Here is a 10,836-nt window from a genome sequence, read left to right as displayed (position 1 = left end):
AAGTCCAGAACCAGGGGACATAGTCTAAGGATAAGGGGTAAGCCATTTAGGACTGAGATGAGGAGAAACTTCTTCACTTAGAGAGTTGTTAACTTGTGGAATTCCCTACCGCAGAGAGTTGTTGATGCCAGTTCATTGGATATATTCAAGAGGGAGTCAGATATGGCCCTTGTAGCTAAAGGGATCAAGGGGTATGGAGAGAAAGCAGGAAAGGGGTACTGAGCTGAATGATCAGCCATAATCTTATTGAATGCTGGTGCAGGCTCGAATGGTCTATTGCTGCACCTATTTCCTATGTTTCTATGTCTACATACATGACATCACTTCCCCCTAAGTCTTTAATGCAAATTGACTCGTACATTGACGGTGACCTGGGGTTTGCTCGTCCTGGTTGACCATTGGAGGGCCGCTTCTAGCTTGGGTGGGTTGGTAGTGAGATTTGTTGCCTGTGGAGGTCCCAGTCTGGTTTCTGGTTGTGAATCCATGACTATTCCATTGTCCCCCTTTCCCCCTCCCCACACAGAGATCATGCTAATGGCCCGTTACATGCAAGTTGCATTCAAGTTCATCACATGGATTTTACATTTACATCTTGGTACATTAGTTGGGTGGATTACAGTTGTGTTTCTTTTTCTGTGGTACATTTACCTGATCAGTACAGGTACACAAGGACAATCTAGTTCCAGCACGGGTGGATGAGATCCGTCCTATGCTAGTGGGTCTGTGGGTGAGGTGAGCTCATTTTGCTCGAGTTGCCGGAGCTCAGGGCTCTTGCCGTTTCTCCCAGTGTCGGGCAAGCCCAAAGACAGCTGATGTGTCTGTGATCTCCCTGTCCTTTTCGTTTGCACAGTGTCGCTGCTGCTCCCTGGGAAGCCGTCTGAGTGAGTGAGCATTTCGTCTAAGCGACAGTGGGGCTGCCTCGTCTTGTCTAGCAGTTCATAGGGGACTGCTGACTCGCTTTCCTTGAGGGCACCATTGTAAGCACTCTCTAGTTTGGGATCCTGGCTGGTCCAGGTCCCATTTGGAGGAGCCGTTGTGGGTGACCCTTTGCTCTTGGGCATTGCCGTGGTGGCGAGTGGGTTTGTGGGCTGCGCCTTTTCCACCCGGGTGGTGGGTGATAGTAGCCAACTGTGAGCATAGGCGCAGTTTACTGTTTCTGGCCCGTGGCGGTTCTTGCCATCCGGTGCCTGCAATGTTAAACCGATCTGAGGCAGGGTATCGCTACCGGTGCCTCTGCTCTCCGGGGATCGTTTACTCTGCGGCTTGTCTACTTCTGTCAGCTGTGGGGACACTATGGTACATCGTTCTGATCCCGGGAACGCAGGCTACAGCATTGGTTAGCCCGCTGGACCTGTATACGACCATTAGGTGTTCGCCCACTACATTGCCTGATTGCAATTTGCACCCGACATTGCTCAACAACATTTTGCTCGTTACAGCTGGACTTTTACATTGGTAACCAATTTCAAGTAGTTCATTCAAAAATGGCGGGTTGCTGGCCTTTAAAATGGCCTTACTACTTTTACCCCAATCGTCTTCCTTGCGTGGAACCACGTGTCGTTGCTCTATTAGCGCTGCACCTCATGGTTTGGACACCATCTTTTCCCTGTCCATGATGTCGACTGCCGCTGTCATGTATTCAACCAGCATTGTAACCCATGTATAATCTGACCTAAGTTGTACACCGTGAGAACACTGACCACTAGATGGGAGACACTCCTAACCTGGACTTCAGGTATAAAAGGGGAAGCTCCACCCACTTCCTGCACTTGAGTGCTAAGGAATAAAGGACAGGTCACAGATTGACCTTCTCTCAAGCATGGGCCTCGTGTGCATTTATACTGTATAGTAAGGACGTATCAGTGGCGACAAGAAACTTGGATTTAAACCACGCGAGCAGGGCCACAAGCAGATGAGAGGTACTGTGTTAATGAATGGTTGGGACAGAGATTCAACATTGTTAAAGCAGCACACAGTTCTCCAGGCAGACAAGGGTAATTGGGCATGCCCCAACATGGAGTCGAACCCAGAGGGGGAGTTCGACAGAGACAATGGCAAGCTGAACGGCGATTCATGCCATTGCAAGGGACAATGCGGCCATCAACACCTGTTAATGGCGCATTCAAGGGCAATAACAGGGGCAGTCAGGGACGATCGACTGGCAAGGGACCTTTTGTTTCAAACTGCAGCTCATGCTGGAGGCGTGAAGGCACACACTCAGCCGGAGTTTGCAGAGATGAGCAAAATACCTGCAGAAATTGCAGAAATGGACACTGGGGGAAATCGCTGGAAGCTGAAGTTCAGCGTGTTCATGTGGAGCATATACAGTTCATACACCAGGACGCCACCGATAATGATGAAAGTGCTCTTCAATGGCATCCCAGTATCAATGGAGTTAGACACGGGTGCCAGCCAGTCCCTGATGGGTATCAAACAGTTCGAAAAGTTGTGGGCGTCCAAGGCCAGGAGGCCAAAATTATCGCCGATTGAAGCACAGCTACAGACTTACACAAAGCAGATCATTCCGGTGCTAGGCAGCGCCACTGTAGTCGTGACCCACAAAGATTCGGAGAACAGACTGCCACTCTGGATTGTCCCGGGGGACGGTCCCGCACTACTGGGAAGGAGTTGGCTTGCTGTCATGAACTGGAAATGGAGCGAGTATCATGCTCACAGATCCTGGACAAATTTGACTCATTATTTCAACTCGCCATTGGCACTTTCATGGGGGCCAAGGTAGTGATTCACATAAACCCGGACGCCAGGCCAGTACACCACAAGGCCAGGGCGGTGCCGTATGTGATGCGGGAAAAGATAGAAGGCGAATTGGACCGCCTGCTGAGGGAAGGCATCATCTCGCCAGTCGAATTCAGTGACTGGGCGAGCCCGATTGTGCCGGTGCTCAAGGCGGATGGGTCGGTCAGGATATGTGGCGATTACAAGGCCACCATCAATCGGGTGTCACTCCAAGACCAGTACCCGCTACCGAGAGCAGAGGACTTCTTTGCGACGCTATCCGGTGGCAAACTTTTTTCAAAATTGGACCTGACCTCAGCTTACATGACCCAGGAGCTGGCGAGTGAGTCGAAGAAGCTAACCACCATCATGACATTACAAGGGGTTGTTTGAGTACAACAGATGTCCGTTCGGGATTCGCTCGGCCACCGCGATCTTCCAACGAAATATGGAAAGCCTCCTCAAGTCGATTTCAGGGACAGTGGTTTTTCAGGACGACATTTTCATTTTGGGTTACGCTACTGAAGAACACCTCCACAATCTGGAGGAGGTGCTACGCAGACTGGACCAGGTAGGGCTGTGACTGAAAAAGGCGAAGTGCGTCTTCCAAGCTCCAGAGGTAGAATTCCTGGGGATGAGGGTAGCAGCAGGCGGGATCAGCCCTATTGCGTCCAAGACGGAAGTGATCCAGAGAGCACCCAGACCCCGTAACACGACGGAGCTGCGTTCGTTCCTGGGGCTCCTGAACTATTTTGGTAACTTTCTTCCCAAATTGAGCACGCTGCTAGAGCCGCTACACATGCTCCTACGCAAAGGTCGTGAATGGGTCTGGGGGGACAGCCAGGAAAGGGCTTTTAATAGAGCACGCAATTTGTTATGTTCCAACAATCTGTTAACGCTATATGACCCATGTAAGAAACTTGTGTTAATGTGCGATGCGTCGTCCTTGGTGTCGGGTGTGTGTTACAGCATGTCAATGCCAAGGGTCAGTTACAGCCGGTAACTTATGCCTCCAGAAGTCTGTCCCAGGCAGAAAGGGGCTACAGGATGGTAGAAAAGGAGGCGCTCGCATGTGTATATGCGGTAAAGAAAATGCACCATACCTGTTTGGCAGGAAATTTGAGCTGGAGACAGATCACAAACCCCTAACATCCCTTTTGGCCGATAACAAGGCCATAAATGCAAACGCATCGGCCCGCATACAGAGGTGGGCACTCAGGTTAGCCGCCTATGACTACACAATTCGGCACAGACCGGGCACCAAAAACTGCGCCGATGCACTCAGCAGGCTCCCACTAGCCACCACTGAGGGGGCTACCGAGCATGCTGCTGAGATGGTCATGGCTATTGAAGCTTTCGGAAGCGAAGGCTCACCCGTGACAGCCTGTCAGATTAAAGTCTGGACAAATAGAGACCCGCTATTGTCTCTCGTCAAGAAATGTGTACTGAATGGGGACTGGGCAGCCACGTACAGGGCATGCCCTGAGAAATCTAAACCATTTCAAAGGCGCAAGGATGAACTCTCGATTCAGGCCGATTGCCTAGTGTGTGGAAACCGCGTAGTCATGCCCCAGATGGGCGGAGAGGTGTTCATCAGAGAACTCCACAATGGGCATCCGGGCATTGTCACAATGAAAGTAATTGCCAGATCACACGTTTGGTGGCCAGGGATAGACGCAGATCTGGAACTTTGTGTACGCAGGTGCAACACGTATGCCCAGCTGGGCAATGCGCCCAGGGAAGTCCCCCTTAGCTCCTGGCCATGGCCTCCCAAGCCTTGGTCACGCATCCATGTGGACTACGCAGGTCCTTTCATGGGGAAAATGTTATTGGTTGTAGTAGACGCCTACTCCAAATGGATCGAGTGTGACATTTTCAATTTAAGCACATCCTCTGCCACGGTAGAAAGTCTACGGGCAATGTTCACTGCCCACGGTCTACCGGACATCTTGGTCAGCGACAATGGCCCGTGCTTCACAAGCACTGAATTCCAGGACTTCATGGCACGCAATGGAATTAACCATGTTAGAACGGCACCGTTCAAGCCGGCCTCAAACGGCCAGGCAGAACGACCAGTGCAGATAATCAAACAGGTTATGCTCAGAATCCAAGGGGGTTCCCGACAAACCTACTTATCACGCCTCCTGTTGGCCTATAGATCCCGACCACACTCGCTCACAGGGGTTCCACCCGCAGAGCTGCTAATGAAAAGGACGCTCAAAACCTGGTTATCCCTTATACACCCCACCATGAAAGAAATTGTCGAGAGCAGGCGCCAGTCACAATATGACTACCATGATAGGAATGCGAGGGCGCGATGTATTGATGTAAATGATCCTGTTTTTGTCCTCAACTAGGCTGCAGGACCCAAATGGCTCGCAGGCACTGTGGTTGCCAAAGAGGGAAATAGGATTCTGGTAGTTAAACTTACCAATGGACAAATCTGCCGCAAACCTGTGGATCAAACAACAAGGAGGTTCAGCAACCCCATAGAAGAAGCAGAGGAAGAACACGATATAGAGTTCACTCCACCACAGGTGACCAAATATCGGAACCAAAGGGAGGAGAGCCCAGTCACTGTGGGCAGTCTGGAAAGGCCTGAGGCACCGCAAACAGCAGACACTCAGGCCAGCACCCAACAACCGGAGCCCCAACTCAGGCGCTCTACAAGGGAGCATAAACCACCAGAGAGACTCAACCTGTAATCCCAATAAGACTTTGGGGGCGGGGGGGGGGGGGGGGGGGGAGGTGATGTCATGTATTCAACCAGCATTGTAACCCATGTATAAACTGACCTAAGTTGTACACCGTGAGAACACTGACCACTAGGTGGGAGACACTCCTAACCTGGACCTTCAGGTATAAAAGGGGAAGCTCCACCCACTTCCTGCACTTGAGTGCTAAGGAATAAAGGACAGGTCACAAACTACCTTCTCTCAAGCATGGGCCTCGTGTGCATTTATACTGTATAGTAAGGATGTATCAGCCGCGATCTTCTTTCCCAGGGATTCTGCCACTGAAGCTGGGAAGGCGCCCTCGGATACAATCTTCCTCCACAGGAGTCCTGCCACTGAAACCGGGAAGGTGCGTTCGGGTTGTCTCGGCCGGATCATCGCCACACAGTCATGATGAGCGGGCTGTGCCTCGGGGGCTGCACGGATCTTCTCTCCGATACCTGGTCCAACTGAAGGTGGGGGCTTGCTCTGCCTTTGAGCATGGGGACGTCGATCGCTGGAGGGATGAAGTCTTCACAGTTCCAATGAATCTTCCTCATCCATCTTCCTCCAAGTAGCGTTGGTCCATCACCTGAAACAATCCACAATGGTAAATTGTGCACCGCGCCATCATGGGATACACTTACATCTGCACTACCAACAACTGATATCAGTTCCTTGGTGTAGGTGTGCAGCTTTGCCTGAACCGGACCAGCTTGGATCGTTCAGCTTGATCGTTCCATACCCTCTCAAAGGCTTCCTAGCTTGGAATCGGCCACGAGGTCATTCTTCGTAAGCTGCTGTCTGCCGAATCCCCAGACAAGAACAAGGTCATCACGATATCCCAGGCTTTCATGTCCACGAACGATAATACTAAACTGATATTTTCTCAGCATCAAAGCTCATCGGCAAGTACTGTGCATAAAATAACACCGTTAGCAGGCAGAACTGTACATGGCAGGGCCTACACGTCTGCAGTTGCAAGACCTAGGATGACTCAGAGTCTGCCGTGGGGCATGAGTGCGAATCCATTAACACCCTGTTGGCGCTGCAGGGGTAATCATAGAGCCCATCAATGTCGATTCAAGCACTACGGGTGCAAAAGATGCGAAACAATGGGGCACCTCCAGCGAATGTGCAAACATGCTGCGACTCACCACATGACAGAGTCGGCAGAAGATGGTCGATCCGAAGCAGATCACGCAGAACGAGTAAGAGAGGCAACTCAACCCGAGGCCAAGGAAGAATGTATGGGGTACACACCTTCACCAACAAGAGCCCTTCTATAATGCTGAAAGTCAAATTAAATGACATTCCAGTTTCCATGGAATTGGACACGGGGCGAGTCAGTCAATTATGAGCCAGAAGGCTTTTGAGAAACTGAGCAGCAACAAGGCACAAAGGCCAAAACTAAGCTCGATCCACACCGAGCTGCACAGTGGGGAAAATGCTTGAAGCTATCATTAAGGAAGAAATAGCGGGACATCTAGATAGGAATAGTGCAATCAAGCAGACGCAACATGGATTCATGAAGGGGAAATCATGTTTAACTAATTTACTGGAATTCTTTGAGGATATAACAAGCATGGTGAATAGAGGTGTACCAATAGATGTGGTGTATTTGGATTTCCAAAAGGCATTCGATAAGGTGCCACACAAAAGGTTAGTGCAGAAGATAAAGGTACGCGGAGTCAGGGGAAATGTATTAGCATGGATAGACAATTGGCTGACTAACAGAAAGCAGAGAGTCGGGATAAATGGGTCCTTTTCAGGTTGGCAATCGGTGGTTAGTGGTGTGCCACAGGGATTGGTGCTGGGATCACAACTGTTTACAATATACATAGATGATCTGGAAGAGGGGACAGAGTGTAGTGTAACAAAATTTGCAGATGACACAAAGATTAGTGGGAAAGCGGGTTGTGTAGAGGACACAGAGAGGCTGCAAAGAGATTTAGATAGGTTAAGCGAATGGGCTAAGGTTTGGCAGATGGAATACAATGTCGGAAAATGTGAGGTCATCCAGCTTTGTAAAAAAACAGTAAAAGGGAATATTATTTGAATGGGGAGAAATTACAACAGGCTGTGGTGCAGAGGAAACTGGGGGTCCTTGTGCATGAATCCCAAAAAGTTAGTTTGCAGGGGCAGCAGGTAATCAGGAAGGTGAATGGAATGTTGGCCTTCATTGCGAGAGGGATGGCGTACAAAAGCAGGGAGGTCCTCCTACTACAACTGTACAGGGTATTGGTGAGGCCGCGCCTGGAGTACTGCATTCAGTTTTGGTCACCTTACTTAAGGAAGGATATACTAGCCTTGGAGAGGGTACAGAGATGATTCACTAGGCTGATTTCGGAGATGAGGTTACCTTATAATGATAGATTGAGTAAACTGGGTCTTTACTCGTTGGAGTTCAGAAGGATGAGGGATGATCTTATAGAAACATTTAAAATAATGAAAGGGATAGACAAGATAGAGGCCGAGAGGTTGGTCGGGGAGACTAGAACTAGGGGGCACAGCCTCAAAATATGGGGGAGCCAATTTAAAACCGAGTTGAGAAGGAATTTCTTCTCCCAGAGTGTTGTGAATCTGTGGAATTCTCTGCCCAAGGAAGCAGCTGAGGCTAGCTCATTGAATGTATTCAAGTCACAGATAGATAGATTTTTAACCAATAAGGGAATTAAGGGTTATGGGGAGTGGGCTGGTAAGTGGAGCTGAGTCCACGGCCAGATCAGCCATGATCTTGTTCGGAGCAGGCTCGAGGGGCTAGATGGCCTACTCCTGTTCCTAATTCTTATGTTCTTATGTTCTTACACCAAAGAGCTCATACCAGTCATTGGCAGTGCGGCAGTGAAGGTATCGAACGATGGAGCTGATCATGATTTACCACTATGGATTGTATCAGGCGATGGCCCAACGCTGTTCGGCAGAAGCTGGCGATGAAAGATTCAATGGAACTGGAAGGACATCAAAGTACTATCTTCGGTGGATGACGCCTTGTGCGCTCAAGTGCTGAGCAAATTTCCGTCGCTATTTGAACCAGGCATCGGCAACTTCACAGGTGCCAAGGTGCAGATCCATCTAGTCCCTGATGCACGGCCTATTCATCACAAGGCTCGAGCAGTTCCATATATGATGAGGGAGAAAGTAGAGATCGAACTGGACAGACTTCAACGAGAATCACATCGCCAGTTGAGTTCAACGAGTGGGCCAGCCCAATTGTTCCGGTGTTGAAAAGCGATGGCACGGTCAGATTATGCAGAGACTACAAGGTAATGAGCAACCGAGTCTCGTTACAGGACCAGTATCCACTACCCAAGGCGGGTGACCTGTTCGCAACATTAGCAGGGAGGAAGTCATTCACTAAATTGGATCTAACCTCCGCTTACATGACACAGGAGCTGGCAGAATCTTCGAAAAGATTGACGTGCATCAACACGCCAAAAGACTGTTTATATACCACAGATGCCCTTTTGGGATTCGCTCGGCTGCTGCCATTTTCAAGAGGAACATGGAGAGTCTGTTGAAATCGGTTCCGCGCACCGTTGTGTTTCAAGACGACATCCTGATCACCTGTCGTGACACCACCGTACACCTGCACAACCTGGACGAGGTTTTAAGTCAACTAGACAGAGTGGGACTCAGGCTGAAATGCTATAAGTGTATTTTCCTAGCGCCAGAGGTCAAATTTTTGGGGAGAAAGATTGCGGCAGATGGCATCAGACCCACGGACTTAAAGACAGAGGCCATCAAGAACGCACCCAGACCACAGAATGTGATGGAGCTGCGTTCGTTCCTGGGACTCCTCAACTATTTTGGTAACTTTCTACCTGGGTTTGAGCACTTTGCTGGAACCATTGCACATGCTGCTATGCAAGGGTGATGACTGGGTTTGGGGTAAATCTCAAGAGACAGCCTTTGAGAAGGCTAGAAACCCGCTATGTTCTAACAAGTTACTTGCATTGTATGACCCGTGTAAACATTTAGTGCTAGCTTCTGATGCATCTTCGTACGCGGTCGGGTGTGGGTTACAGCAAACCAATGTATCAGGCAAACTGCAACCGGTTGCATATACGTCTAGAAGTCTATCTAAGGCTGAAAGAGCCTACAGTATGGTTGAGAAAGAGGCGTTAGCATGCATACATGGGGTTTAAAAAAATGCACCAATACCTAGTTGGACTCCTGTTCGAGCTTGAAATCGACCACAAATTGCTCATTTCGCTGTTTTCATAAAACAAAGGTATAAACACCAATGCTTCATCCCGCATCCAAAGATGGGCACCAACATTGTCCGCTTATGACGATGTTATCTGCCACAGACCAGGCATGGAGAACTGTGCTGATGCCCTCAGTCGGCTACCATTGCCCACCACCGGGGTGGAAATGGCATAACCCACAGACTTGCTTCTGGTCATGGATGTTTTTGAGAGCGAGGGGTCACCAGTCATGGCTCGCCAGATCAGGACTTGGACCAGCCTGGACCCTGTGCTATCACTAGTAAAAAGTTGCATCCTCAGTGGGAGCTGGTCGGCTGTTCCCAGGGAAATGCAAGATGAAATTAAGCCACTTCACCAACGTAAAGATGAAATGTTCATCCAGTCGGATTGTCTCTTATGGGGTAATCGCGTGGTTTTGCAAAAAAAAGGCAGGGAAACGTTTATACGCGACCTACGCAGTACCCACCCAGGCATAGTCATGCTGAAGGCTATCGCCAGGTCGCATGTTTGGTGGTCCGGCATTGACTCAGATTTGGAGTCATGTGTACACCAATGTAACACTTGCTCACAGTTGAGCAATGCACCAAGGGAGGCTCGATTGAGTCTGTGGTCATGGCCCTCCAAATCGTGGTCCAGGGTCCACGTCGATTGCGCTGGCCCGCTTCTAGGAAAGATGTTCTTAGCGGTAGTGGTGCTTACTCTAAATGGATTGAATGTGTAATTATGTCATCCTGCATGTCCACTGCCATCATTGAAAGCCTCTGGGCCATGTTCGCCACCCATGGCTTGCCCGACGTCCTTGTCAGCGACAATGGTCCGTGTTTCACCAGCTCGGAATTCAACGAGTTTATGACCCGCAATGGCATTAAGCATATCAGGTCTGTTCAGTTTAAGCCCGCATCCAACAGTCAAGCGGAATGGGCACTTCAAACTATCAAGCAGAGCTTGAAACGCGTGACGGACGGCTCCCTGCAGACCTGTTTAACTCCAGTTCTGCTCAGCGACTGGATGTGACCCCACTTGCTTATCAGGGTTCCTCCGGTGGAATTGTTAATGAAGAGAGCACTCAAAACCAGGCTCTCCTTCGTCCACCTGGAACTTAATGATCATGTGGAAACCCGGCGTCACCGGCAAAACATGTACCACGATCACGCGGATAAAGGCCGAAAATTGGG

This window comes from Pristiophorus japonicus, chromosome 4 (genome assembly GCF_044704955.1).
Source record: "Pristiophorus japonicus isolate sPriJap1 chromosome 4, sPriJap1.hap1, whole genome shotgun sequence".
Classification (NCBI taxonomy): Eukaryota; Metazoa; Chordata; class Chondrichthyes; family Pristiophoridae; genus Pristiophorus; species Pristiophorus japonicus.
The sequence above is the reverse complement of the archived record's forward strand: the minus strand, read 5'-3'. Positions refer to the sequence as shown.